General features: G+C 42.6%; 1 pseudogene; it reads right to left on the bottom strand.

The window, feature by feature from the left end:
* Positions 1-1,391: 1,391 nt before the first annotated feature.
* On the bottom strand, positions 1,392-6,960 carry LOC114625900 (annotated as a pseudogene).
* Between the last annotated feature and the right edge of the window lie 4,100 nt (positions 6,961-11,060).

Below are 11,060 nucleotides of genomic sequence, written 5' to 3'. Positions count from 1 at the left end.
TGCATATTAGAAGGTATACGCAGAGAAATCCTACTCTCCATACTGGCTCTGTCCCTGATGGGCTACAGGTAAATTATAAAGTCAGTTTTCATATATGTCTGAAAGCAAGGGTGATGGTCCTTACCCCTGACAGCTGTTACAAGGATTAAAATGAGCAAATATAGATGGAAAATAAGACATAAAGAATGATGCGTAATTGATGTTTTTCTTTTCTGACCTTGCAGAGTTAAAACTATATGAACAATATAATAAACTGGTTTGAGTAAGCACACAATGAAACCAAGTCCTACCAGCAAGGAATCAATTGTTTTGTACTCATCAAGGGTAAAGCCATCAACCCTGCCAGGCAGAGTTTGAGACCTAAGCATGTGCTTTCCAAGACGTTGATGGCCTATTGGACACATGAATCCAGCCAAACCTACAGTATCCTATAGTGTCTACATGTGAATACCCAGTGTAACTAGACTGGTGTCTAATACTGAATAAATTCACATATGAATGGAGAGTAAAAGAATATACAATATTTATGCACTCTCTAAATCAGCACATGCATAGTCCATGTTTGATGAAATTTGACTAAAGAGGAAAGGGTTTGATAGCTAATTTATTAACTGATATCTAGAGATTTTTTTATTTTGATAGAGCTGAGTATTTTGTTTCTTTTTTCTTTTGTTCTTTAAGACCTGTTCTCTCTCTATTAGTCTCAAACTTACTATGTAATTTAGACTGCCATTGAACTCATGATTTGCCTACCTTACCCTCCAGACTGCTAGGATTATAGGCATATAATACATGGCTGACTAGAGTTGTTTTTGTTAGATATGTCTTAGTCTCTTAATGGGACAAATCTGTTATATATCTTAAAACTTGGATTGGGACAAGTTACAATGGACAGCTCTTTGAATAGTTCTGGTGAGCCACAATGCCTCTCTCTTTTTAAAAAACAAACACTAACAATTTATTAAAACTAATACTTGAAATAAACACAATATTGAAAAGATCAGGAGTAAAAAGGCTATTTTTCAGGGGAGTGGAAGGCTGGCTGTGGGGCTGGAACTGCTGCAGGATTGAAATCGGGCTAATCATGAGGGACAGGAGCAGCAGCACAGATATACGACAGACCCAAATTGATAACAGAAGGTGACAGGGCCATTCTCTAAATAGGTAGGCCCACTGTAGCAAGCAGGAGATAACTGAAAGATATACTGTATCTACAGACATGCTGAGACAGTTTCCACAGGTGCTCTCAGGTGTGATGGATGGCAAGACTGCTCCTGACACATCTGGCTGCTGCTACGCATGTGTCACAGAACTTTCTGGTGGTTTGTGTGCTTTCCAGCTCTGATGCACAGGTTGGATCTGGGTGTAGATTTGCCGTTTTCCTTGCTGATTTATACCCATCGCATCTCTGGATCTGAGTCTTCCTCATCCTCAGACTGTGAATCCTTGGCCTTCTTTTCTTGCAACATGGTCAGGATCCTATTGACACAAAAAATAAGATCTGAGTGTGTCAAGTATACACTGAAAGAGGCCTTTAGGTATTTCAGAGTCAACAGGTCTGAGGGCTCACAAAAGTTCTTAGGGTTCCTGTCCATCCATGTGTCCACGAGGCTACTGAGGGTGTTCTTTACTTGTTCATTCTTTTCAGAATAAGGGCCAAAGTTTGCATACCTCATGAACAGCAGGTCCAGTACCTGTAGGGGGTGGCAAACCTTTGGTACATGGACTGGAAGGCAGAGACAAAGAAGGGGTCCTCTTCCTGCAGAGATGGCACCAGGTTGTTCACCAGCTTAACCACATTCTCTGCACTGATGCTCGACTCTCTATGGGGCTCCCTCAGGTCTTGTGCAGCAGAAGCATTCTTACCCTGATCTGTGTGGTCCCTGTCTTGGCTGTCCTTGGTCAATATTTTTCCCTTTCAAAAAAAAAGTCACAGGCATTTAAGGCAAGAGTGAACCCAGTGCCTCCAGATATCACTGTGGCCTTCCTGTTGTTTTATTTTGAGGCCTGAACCTCAATTAGGTTAAAGATAGCAAGAAAACATCCTGCCCCCTCTTGTGTCTCTGACAAGTGAGCCTGCAGGCCTTGCTCTAAGCAGTGGGTTCCCTGGTTATGAAGGTTCTGCATTGTTAGGTCATTGTCAGTAGGGTGATTTCATTACTATCCCTTCTTCAACAGGACTTTTTAAAAATTGGATATTTTATTTATTTACATTTCAAATGTCACCCCCTTTCCTGGTTTCCCCTCTGGAAACCCCCTATTCCATCCCCACTTACCATGCTTCTATGAGGGTACTCTCCTACTCACCCACCCACCCACTCCTGCCTCACTGCCCTAGCATTCCTTTACACTGGGGCATCAAGTCTTCACAGGACTAAGGGCCTCCCCTCCCGTTGATGCCAAATAAGGCCCCTTCAGCTCCTTGAGTCCTTCCCCCAACTCTTCCATTGGGGTCCCTGTGATCAGTCTGATGGTTGGCTGTGAGCATCCATATCTGTATTGGTCAGGATCTGGCAGAGCCTCTCAGGAGACAGTTGTATCAGGCTCCTGTCAGCAAGCACTTCTTGGTATCCACAATAGTTTCTGGGTTTGGTGTCTGCATGTGGGATGGATTCTCAGGTGGGGCAGTCTCTGGATGGCCTTTCCTTCAGTCTCTGCTCCACTTTTTGTCCCTGTAGTTCCTTTAGATAGGAGCAATTCTAGGTTAAAAATTTGGAGATGAGTGGGTGGCCTTGTCCCTCGACCAGGAAGCCATGCATACCTAACCTCTGGGTATGGGTCTTGATAGGTTCTCCATCCATTTTTTGGGGTATTGCAGCTAATGCCATCCCCGTGGGATCTTGGGAGGCTCTTGCTTTCTTGGCATCTGGTACTTTCTGGTGGCTACCTCCAGTTCCCCATCCCCATTGCTACACGTCTCTGTTCACTTTCCTGATCCTCTGTACAGCTCCTCCATCTGTACCTGATTCTTTCTCTCTTCTCCCCCGCTCGTCTCTTCCTCCCAAGTCCCCCCCACTCTCTACTTCCCTTGACTATTTTGTTTCCCTTTTTAAGTAGAACTGAAGCATTCACTCTTTGGTCTTCCTTCCTCTTGAATGTCATGTGGTCTGTGAGTTGTAACATGGGTATTCCATGCTCTTTGCCTAATATCCACTTATCAGTGAGTACAAACCATGTGTGTTCTTTTGTGACTGAATGACCGCACTCAGGATGTTATTTTCTAGATCCACACATTTGCCTGTGAATTTCATGAGGTCATTGTTTTTAGTAGGTGAGTAGTATTCCGTTTTGTAAATGTACAACACTTTCCGTAACTATTCCTCTGTGGAGGGACATCTGGTTGTTTCCAGTTTCTGGCTCTTATAAATATTGATGCTATGGACATAGTGGAGCATCTTCTGGGTATATGCCCAAAAGTTGTATAGCTGGGTCCTCAGGTAGTACTATGTCCAATTTTCTGAGAAACCGCGAGACTGATTTCCAGAGTAGTTGTACCAGGTTGCAGTCCCACCAGCAATAGAGGAGTGTTTCTCTTTTTCCACATCCTCGCCAGCATCTGCTGTCACCTGAGATTTTGATCTTAGCCATTCTGGTATGAGGAGGAATCTCAGGGTCGATTTGATTTTCATTTCCCTGATGACTAAGGATGTTGAACATTTCTTTAGATTCCACTCAGCCATTTGATATTCCACAGCTGAGAATTTGTTACTTAGTACTCTGTATCCCATTTTTTTAATAGAGTTATTTGATTCTCTGGAGTTTAACTTTTTGAGTTCTTTTTTTAAAAATAGTACAGAATAGTTTATTTAGGGCATGAAGAGGGGAGTTGTGAGAGTAGAGACAGAAAAAGGTAGATGTGCGAGGGGGGGAGGTGGGCCTTGAACACGTGGAGAGAAAGAGGGGAGGGGAATGGGGAGAAAAGGAAGAGAGAAGGAAGAAGGTAAGACAGGAAGAGCAAGAGTCTTGAGTTCTGTGTATATATATTGTAATTATTTAAAATCGGACTCTGGCTCAAGCCGACTATCTAAGCTGCAGTGGCTCTGTCTAGCTCAGCTGCCATGTTCTGTGATGCGTGTGCGCAGCAGCTAGAACTGGCTCGCCAGCAACACCAGCCTTGCCATACACGAGACACCAGCGTGGGAGATGGCTCTGCCAATCTTCCACTCTGTTGCCGCAAGGCTGAGTATTGCCCAGACCATTCCGCCATCTATGTGGGCCTAGTAAGAGAATGAGACTCTAATACTTATAGAATAATCAAAGGCTTTATATGTTTGGTAATGATTAATAACAAGATGCCCACACAAAGAGAGTTGTATTCCAATTAGCTAACCTAATTATAAGTTGTTCCCCACAACAGCTTTCCGTACCTGTGTGGTTCTCCATGTCCTACAACTCTGCTCTCTCTAGCTCCTCCTCTTTCTTTTTTCTCTTCCTCTCCCAACTCCTCCTCTTCCTCTCCTTACTCCTCCCACCTTAGCTCCTCCTACATATATATTGGATATTAGCCCTCTTTCTGATGTAGGATTGGTAGATTTTTCCCAATCTGTTGGAAAACTGGATTCTGATGATGCCAAGTAGCCTTGCTTATGTTCTTGCCCTTGCCTCTCATCCTCTCGTTATCTTTGGTGTTAGCTGGTCTTGCTGTCTCTGACTGTGGCTTTTCCTGCCTGTAAGCCTGTGTGCCAGCACTTATAGGAAACCAGTTCTCCCCAGAAGGAATTTGGGTATGGAGAACTGTGGCACAGGGTCATCTCCAGGGTGCAGATAGATACTGGAAGGATCTATCCCCTGTGTACTGATGGCTCTGGGCAAGTCCCTCTTGGGGGCAGGTATTTGAGCAGCAGTGGTGGTCTCACCTGTGCTCTCAGGTGTGTCAGTACTCCTGGGAAACATGCTCTTTCCTGATGGGATTTCCACAGTGTCTCTTATACAGTCTTTTCCTATATTTTCCACTTGAAGGTTAGTTGCATATATAAAACCAAATATGGTTTTCAGAGTGGAGGCTGGGATAGACTTCAGTTTCAGAATGGAAAGGGAGAGGCAACAATCAATGGTTTGGAAATTTTGGTTCACTCAGGGAGAAAGATCAGATTTGCTGATTTGCTGATAAAATGAAGAAGACTGTGTTTGTGTTGAATAAGTGGAAAGAAAAGAAATCAGAGAAAACATGTGGGAATAAAAGGTCTTGACAAACCCACTAAGGGTCCTGTTTCAGGTAAGGTATGATGAAATCATTTACTGATTATACTGTTGCCTGCTCAGTGGGATCCTTATCCCTACATTATCTTAGTTACATGAAACTATGACCAGACAAAAAGATTTTTAAGGGAGGATGCTTTTGTTTGCTGTGATGGAACTGTCAATCATGGTCATATGGCATGATGGTGGGAACAGATTATGGCTGTGACTTCGACAAGGTGGGTCTGAGCAGAGGAAGCCTAGAAAGGGCTGTTGTATTGCTTTTCCTTTGTTTCCCTTTGATTCAGCCCAAGACTCCAGCCCATGTTCAGAGATCTCCACTTCTCAGTTAATCTTCTCAGTAAATACCCTCAGAGACACACCCAAAAGTCTCCCTCACTAGTAACCTAGTTTTTCTTAACCCAGTAAGTTGACAGTCCAAGTTAACACCTCACTGAGGTAATGACAGATTGTGATGATATGGCCCCCTGTGCCTGGAGTAGGCAGTTCTACTTGGGGTATAAAGTCAAGAAACAAAGATGGATGTAATTTTTTTTTGAACACCTGGGGAAAGGAAAGTCTGAAGAGCTGGATATCACAATAGTGGTTACACCATGGTTCTATGATGCAGCTAGAGATATATTAACCCCTTTGCAGACTGAGAAACCAGGCTGTATCTGACTTGAAAGCTTGAGCTGGCTCAGCTGTACAAGATGGCAGACAAAATACCAGCAGCAATGGCTACATTCCAACTTGTGCTTTGGGATAGTTTCTCTCTCTCTCTCTCTCTCTCTCTCTCTCTCTCTCTCTCTCTCTCTCTCTCTCTTTCTCTCTCTCCCTTTCCAAGCCATAGGGATATAAAGTAATCTCTCAATATGCCCTAGCTGTCAGGAAAGAGGGAAAAGGGTGGTGTATATGGCAGATTTCTATGTCCTGCAGTGCCCAGACCTTAGTGTCTTTTTTCTCTTCCATCTCCCTTTGCCCCTGACATGCTGCCAGGCAGTTGCTTAGCAACTTCTCCAGCAAGACTGTGCATCCTGGCATAAATTGCTGTTATGCATGAGAGAGATTTTTCTCTCCCCTCTTTCCTGCATTTTAAGCAAAGAGACATCCTAAAATAGGGCAATTTCCCCCTTTGTATCCTCCCCAACCCAACAACCTTTTTTTTTTTTTTGACAGACAAGTTCTGTGTAAATGTTGAAATCTGTGTTGTCTGTCAGCAGCAGTCAATCTGAAAACTTTACTGAAGAGAACATATATTTAGTAACAAGTGACAAAGGGAGGAAGATATTGAGATGTCAATTATTCTAGTGAGTTAGTACAAAAGCGAGCATTTAAATCAAATACTGCAGGGAGTGAGAAGGCAAAAGAACTGGGCTTGGTATATAGAGCCTTGTGTTTTAAAACAGTGTGGGGCTGTGTTTTGTTTAACTCCATCTGTTGCCAAGGATGTCCATAGTGTCAGCCTAACCTCGGGAGTACATGTGAGGGTATTCATGCTGCTTAATTGATGCAGACTCTGGGTTACTGCAGGATATGTAAGCAGACATGCTTCATTTGAGTCTCAGCTTGGCAGATTTTTTCATATTTGGATGTGGAAATGGATGTTCCATTTGTTAAATTTTGGAGCAGCTCTGAAATAGTTCGTTACATAGCTTCAACCTCAGCCCAACACGCTACGACCTTCAGGATCACGATGCTGCAATCTTCTTCACCTGCTGTGCTCCCATCACATCCTGGAGATTTAGTGTTTGCTGTCTTCACCTTCTCTGCCTTCATCATAGTGCAAGGGCTCTTCTGTCTGCCACTTTGCTTCTACATGCTCAGCACTGGGTAGACCTTGCTTATAGAATTCATCCAATGTTCTCTCTATAACCTTTGGCAGTAGCTCTCAACTTGAGGAAATTTTGTCTCAAGGGGATATTGGAAATGCCTACAGTATCTTTGGGTTTTACAACTGAGGTGAGGGCATTGCTGAGACCCCCCAAAATCAAGACCATAATTTTGCCAACCATGATATGTCCAGTTCACATAGTTATAGCAGAATATGATCTAGCCTCAGTTGTCAATAGTAATGAGAGTGTGAATCCCATTCTGCAGTTTTTGCCTAGGGGAGAGAACCTAACCTGCTGAGTTACCTTTGTACCCTGTTGGCCAGCAGATCATTCTTTACTGAGTAAATGCCTGAATAAAACATGACTATACCTAACTGTTGAGCCAATATTTCGTTTTCTAGTTATTAAAATCAAACACTCTGCCAACAGTTCAGGTGGTACATGTTCATATTTTTCCCGAAGGAGATGTCCATTCACCACAGATAGGGCAGATGGTGACAGACCAAAGAAATAGTTTGACACAAGAATCATGAAGTGAACTAATGAATTGCTAAACCTGCTTCCAGAGGCATGGATGAGGAATTCCTTACAGGATCACAGGTTTCTCAAAACAGATATATTACTGGACAACTCTATTCTGGCAAAGGCACTGACTTCATGGAGTTCACCCTTCAGTTAACCTTCTAACTCCTTACATATTCTAACACTTTACCTGATCACATAAAACTTGGAGGAGAGATTAATGACCAGAGTCCTGGGTGAGAGTCCTGTGATTCCTACCATTATTTTTAACAGTCCCATTGCACTGCTTTCTCCTCCTCCTCCTCCTCCTCCTTCTCCTCCTCCTCCTCCTCCTCTCCCTCCTATTTCTCCTCCTTCTAAGATTTATTTATTTTTATGTCTATGGGTACTCTACCTGCATGTATACCTGCATGGCATAAGAGGGATTACATTATAGATGGTTGTTAGCCACTGTGTGGTTGCTGAGAATTGAAGTCAGGACCACTGGGAAAGAATTCAGTGCCTTTAATCAGTGATCCATTTCTCCAGCACCCTGCCTTCTTCTTTTTATGAAGACTACAGGCCAAAGTTATTTGCAGGAATAAAGATATGGCCTTGTGGACAAAGCCATGCCAGATTTGTTCTGGATACCAGCTAGGAATGAAGTGTAGTAGTAAGATGACTATATGGAATTCATGTATTATGCAATTTGAATTGACTAGGCAAAAGGGCCTGATCTAGTTTTTATTGGGGTATAGTTCTTCAGCCTATTAAAATATATTAATGCCAGTAGAGTTCTTTTTGCATCTTGCAGGTAGGCCATCTGATTACATTGGCCTCTTAGTCCTACTCTCCACTGACTCTGATGACAAATAATCTCAAGACAAGTGGTTCCTTATGCCATGACTTCAGGAGGAACACAACAGCCCACGAGTCAAAATGTCCACATGTCCTGCTCAATAGGTTGAATTTTGTCATGAGTGCTCTATGCCAAATAGAGAATGGCACACTTTTGTCCTTACATAGTGTCATACCTATGAATAGAAATAAAGTCACAAGCTATGTTGGTTTTGTTGAGTCAAACTTTCGAAGTAGTCCTGATTTCCCTTCATAGCAGGCTATGATAAACACAAGTTATTCATATTAATTGGTACTACTAACTCTTGAATTACACATTACATTTTGCCTAGCAAATATATCTGTCTGTCTGTCTGTCTGTCAGTCTGTATACAAGTGGGCTAAAGACTGACTACAAAGGATTAAAGAGGCTGAAGCAGAGTTCACTATGTTTTCTGAGAAGCCTAAGTGGAAGGCAAGCAGAAAGGAATTGAAAGGGAGAGATATCTATGGGAGTTAGAGAATGAACCCTGCTGGAGATCTGATGAAGGTATCCTTGCAGTGTCAGGCTTCAGGGTCAGGCTTGAACTAGACTTCCACACCAAGTTGACCTGAAAAGCCAAGGTGCTGGACAGCAAAGGATCCAAAGAGAAAACTGGAAGTTGGAGTCCAGACTGGTGATCAGGTGGAAGGGTGGAAACTGTGTCCAGATATATGGATTAGTGGCAGTTTAGTAGGTCACATCAGTATTGGGAACTGCAGTCGCAGCATCTGGGACAGTCAGGAATTTTTTTTCCATTCAGCACTTGATACACACATCACGTAGTCAGATGGCAGAGGGTGAGGGTATGGTTATTACTATTTTAGTATCAGAAGACCTCCTCTTTATGGGGTCCAGGTGAGGGTGTTATATCCTTCATTCAGTCTGGTACATTTGACAACTTCTCTGGCCTGATTTTCTACCTAGAAAATAGAATAGAAAGATTTTCTTCTTTCTTGCCCATATGGTCATATGGTGCAAGTTTACTTTAATAAATTTATAGACCGGTTCTCTTTTTACCTTTAGGAATAAGTTGTTTATAAGTCTATATCTTGTGAATGGTGCTGTCTGTCTGCCATCAATATGCAGGGTCATCTTGTCCCTGTGTATGCTTTCAAAGTGGAATCTCTTAGGGCAAGGAACAGCCTAAAATTGACCATTTTACACAATATGGAAAAATTGAGAGCACAGTACAGAATGACCGCAACAAACTGTATCCCCCAAAGAATATATGTCCATGACCTAACTCTCAGAACCTGTAATGTAAGTAGGAAATGAAGATGTTACATGTATCATTAAATTCCGAATATAATAATGAGATCATCCTAGATGGTAGGTGAGTCTAAATCTAGTGGCATATGTTCTTATTAGAGAGTGGGCAGAGATATTTGAGGTGCCCAGCCAGTGGAGAAGGTAACCTGAAGATAGAGGCAGATAATGGAGTGTTGTGGCTGCAAATATAGTAGGGCCATAGAACTTTAGAGACTATGAGAAGCTAGTAGACAGGACAGGTACAACTCAGAAAAGCTGAGAGACATGGTGCATGGAGAAGCTGGGAGACAGGTGGAACACAAAGAAACCGGAAAACAGGTGCAGTATGGAGAAGCTGAGACAGGTGCAGAGCAGAAAAGCTGGGAGACAGGTGCAGCGTGAAGAAACTGGAAGACAGGTGCAGAGCAGAGCAGTGAGTGACAGGTGCATGCAGCACAAAGAAGCTGGAAATGTGCAACATGGAGAAACTGGGAGACAGATGCAGAGCAGAGAAGTGTACTGGGAGACAGGTGCAGCATGTGGGAGATGTGTAGCGTGGAGAAGCTAGGAGACAGGTGCAGAGCAAAGAGGCTAGGAGACAGGTGCAGTGAGAAGATGGGAGACAGGTACAGCATGGAGAAGTTGGAAGATGTGGGCACTGTAGACTCTGTGTGAAGCTCAACTGTGTTAGCTTGAACAGGCCACTTGGCTATAGATAATATGCTCCACATTATTTCTGTGTGAGTGTTTCTGGACGATTTCAGCACTGGAATTGGTGGACTTGGTATGACAGATATGCAACTCTCAGTGTGCATAGATATTATCCAGCTTATAAGGGTCCAGACTAGACCAACAAGTGGAAGAAGATAAACTTGTTTGTTCTTTCCTGACTGCAAAAATAGAAATATCTGGCTTCCTTTGCCCTTAGACTACTACTCACACTATTTGTGCCCTTGTTTCTCTGCCCCTCATTCTTGGGCTTTAGCAAGCCCTTGTCTAACAGGAAGAAGATTGTGGGACTTAGTCTTCATTATCATGCAGGGTAATTATTCATTATCAATCAGTATCTTCATCTATTTACCCACCTATGTATCTATCTTTTATGTTATTTATCATCTATCTACCAATCAATAATTCTATCAATCTTTTATCTTTGATTAATCAACATATTATATATATGTCTACCCACCTATCTATCAATCTATCTACCTATCAACTATTTACAATCTCTATCACCTATCATCTCTATCTATCTGTCTGTTTATTTTCTGATACCTACGTGTCTTATAATTTGCAATCCTTGTGGCCACAATCTATGAAATAAGCATCTTGAGTTTATCTTAGCTTACAGTTTTAGAGTTTTCAGTCTGTCATGGTGGAAAGGACATAATAGAGCAGGCCAGACAAGTAACACTGGG

The sequence above is a fragment of the Grammomys surdaster genome, unplaced genomic scaffold (assembly GCF_004785775.1).
Source record: "Grammomys surdaster isolate TR1022 unplaced genomic scaffold, NIH_TR_1.0 224, whole genome shotgun sequence".
Lineage (NCBI taxonomy): Eukaryota > Metazoa > Chordata > Mammalia > Rodentia > Muridae > Grammomys > Grammomys surdaster.
This window is presented reverse-complemented; position numbering and strand designations above follow the sequence as displayed.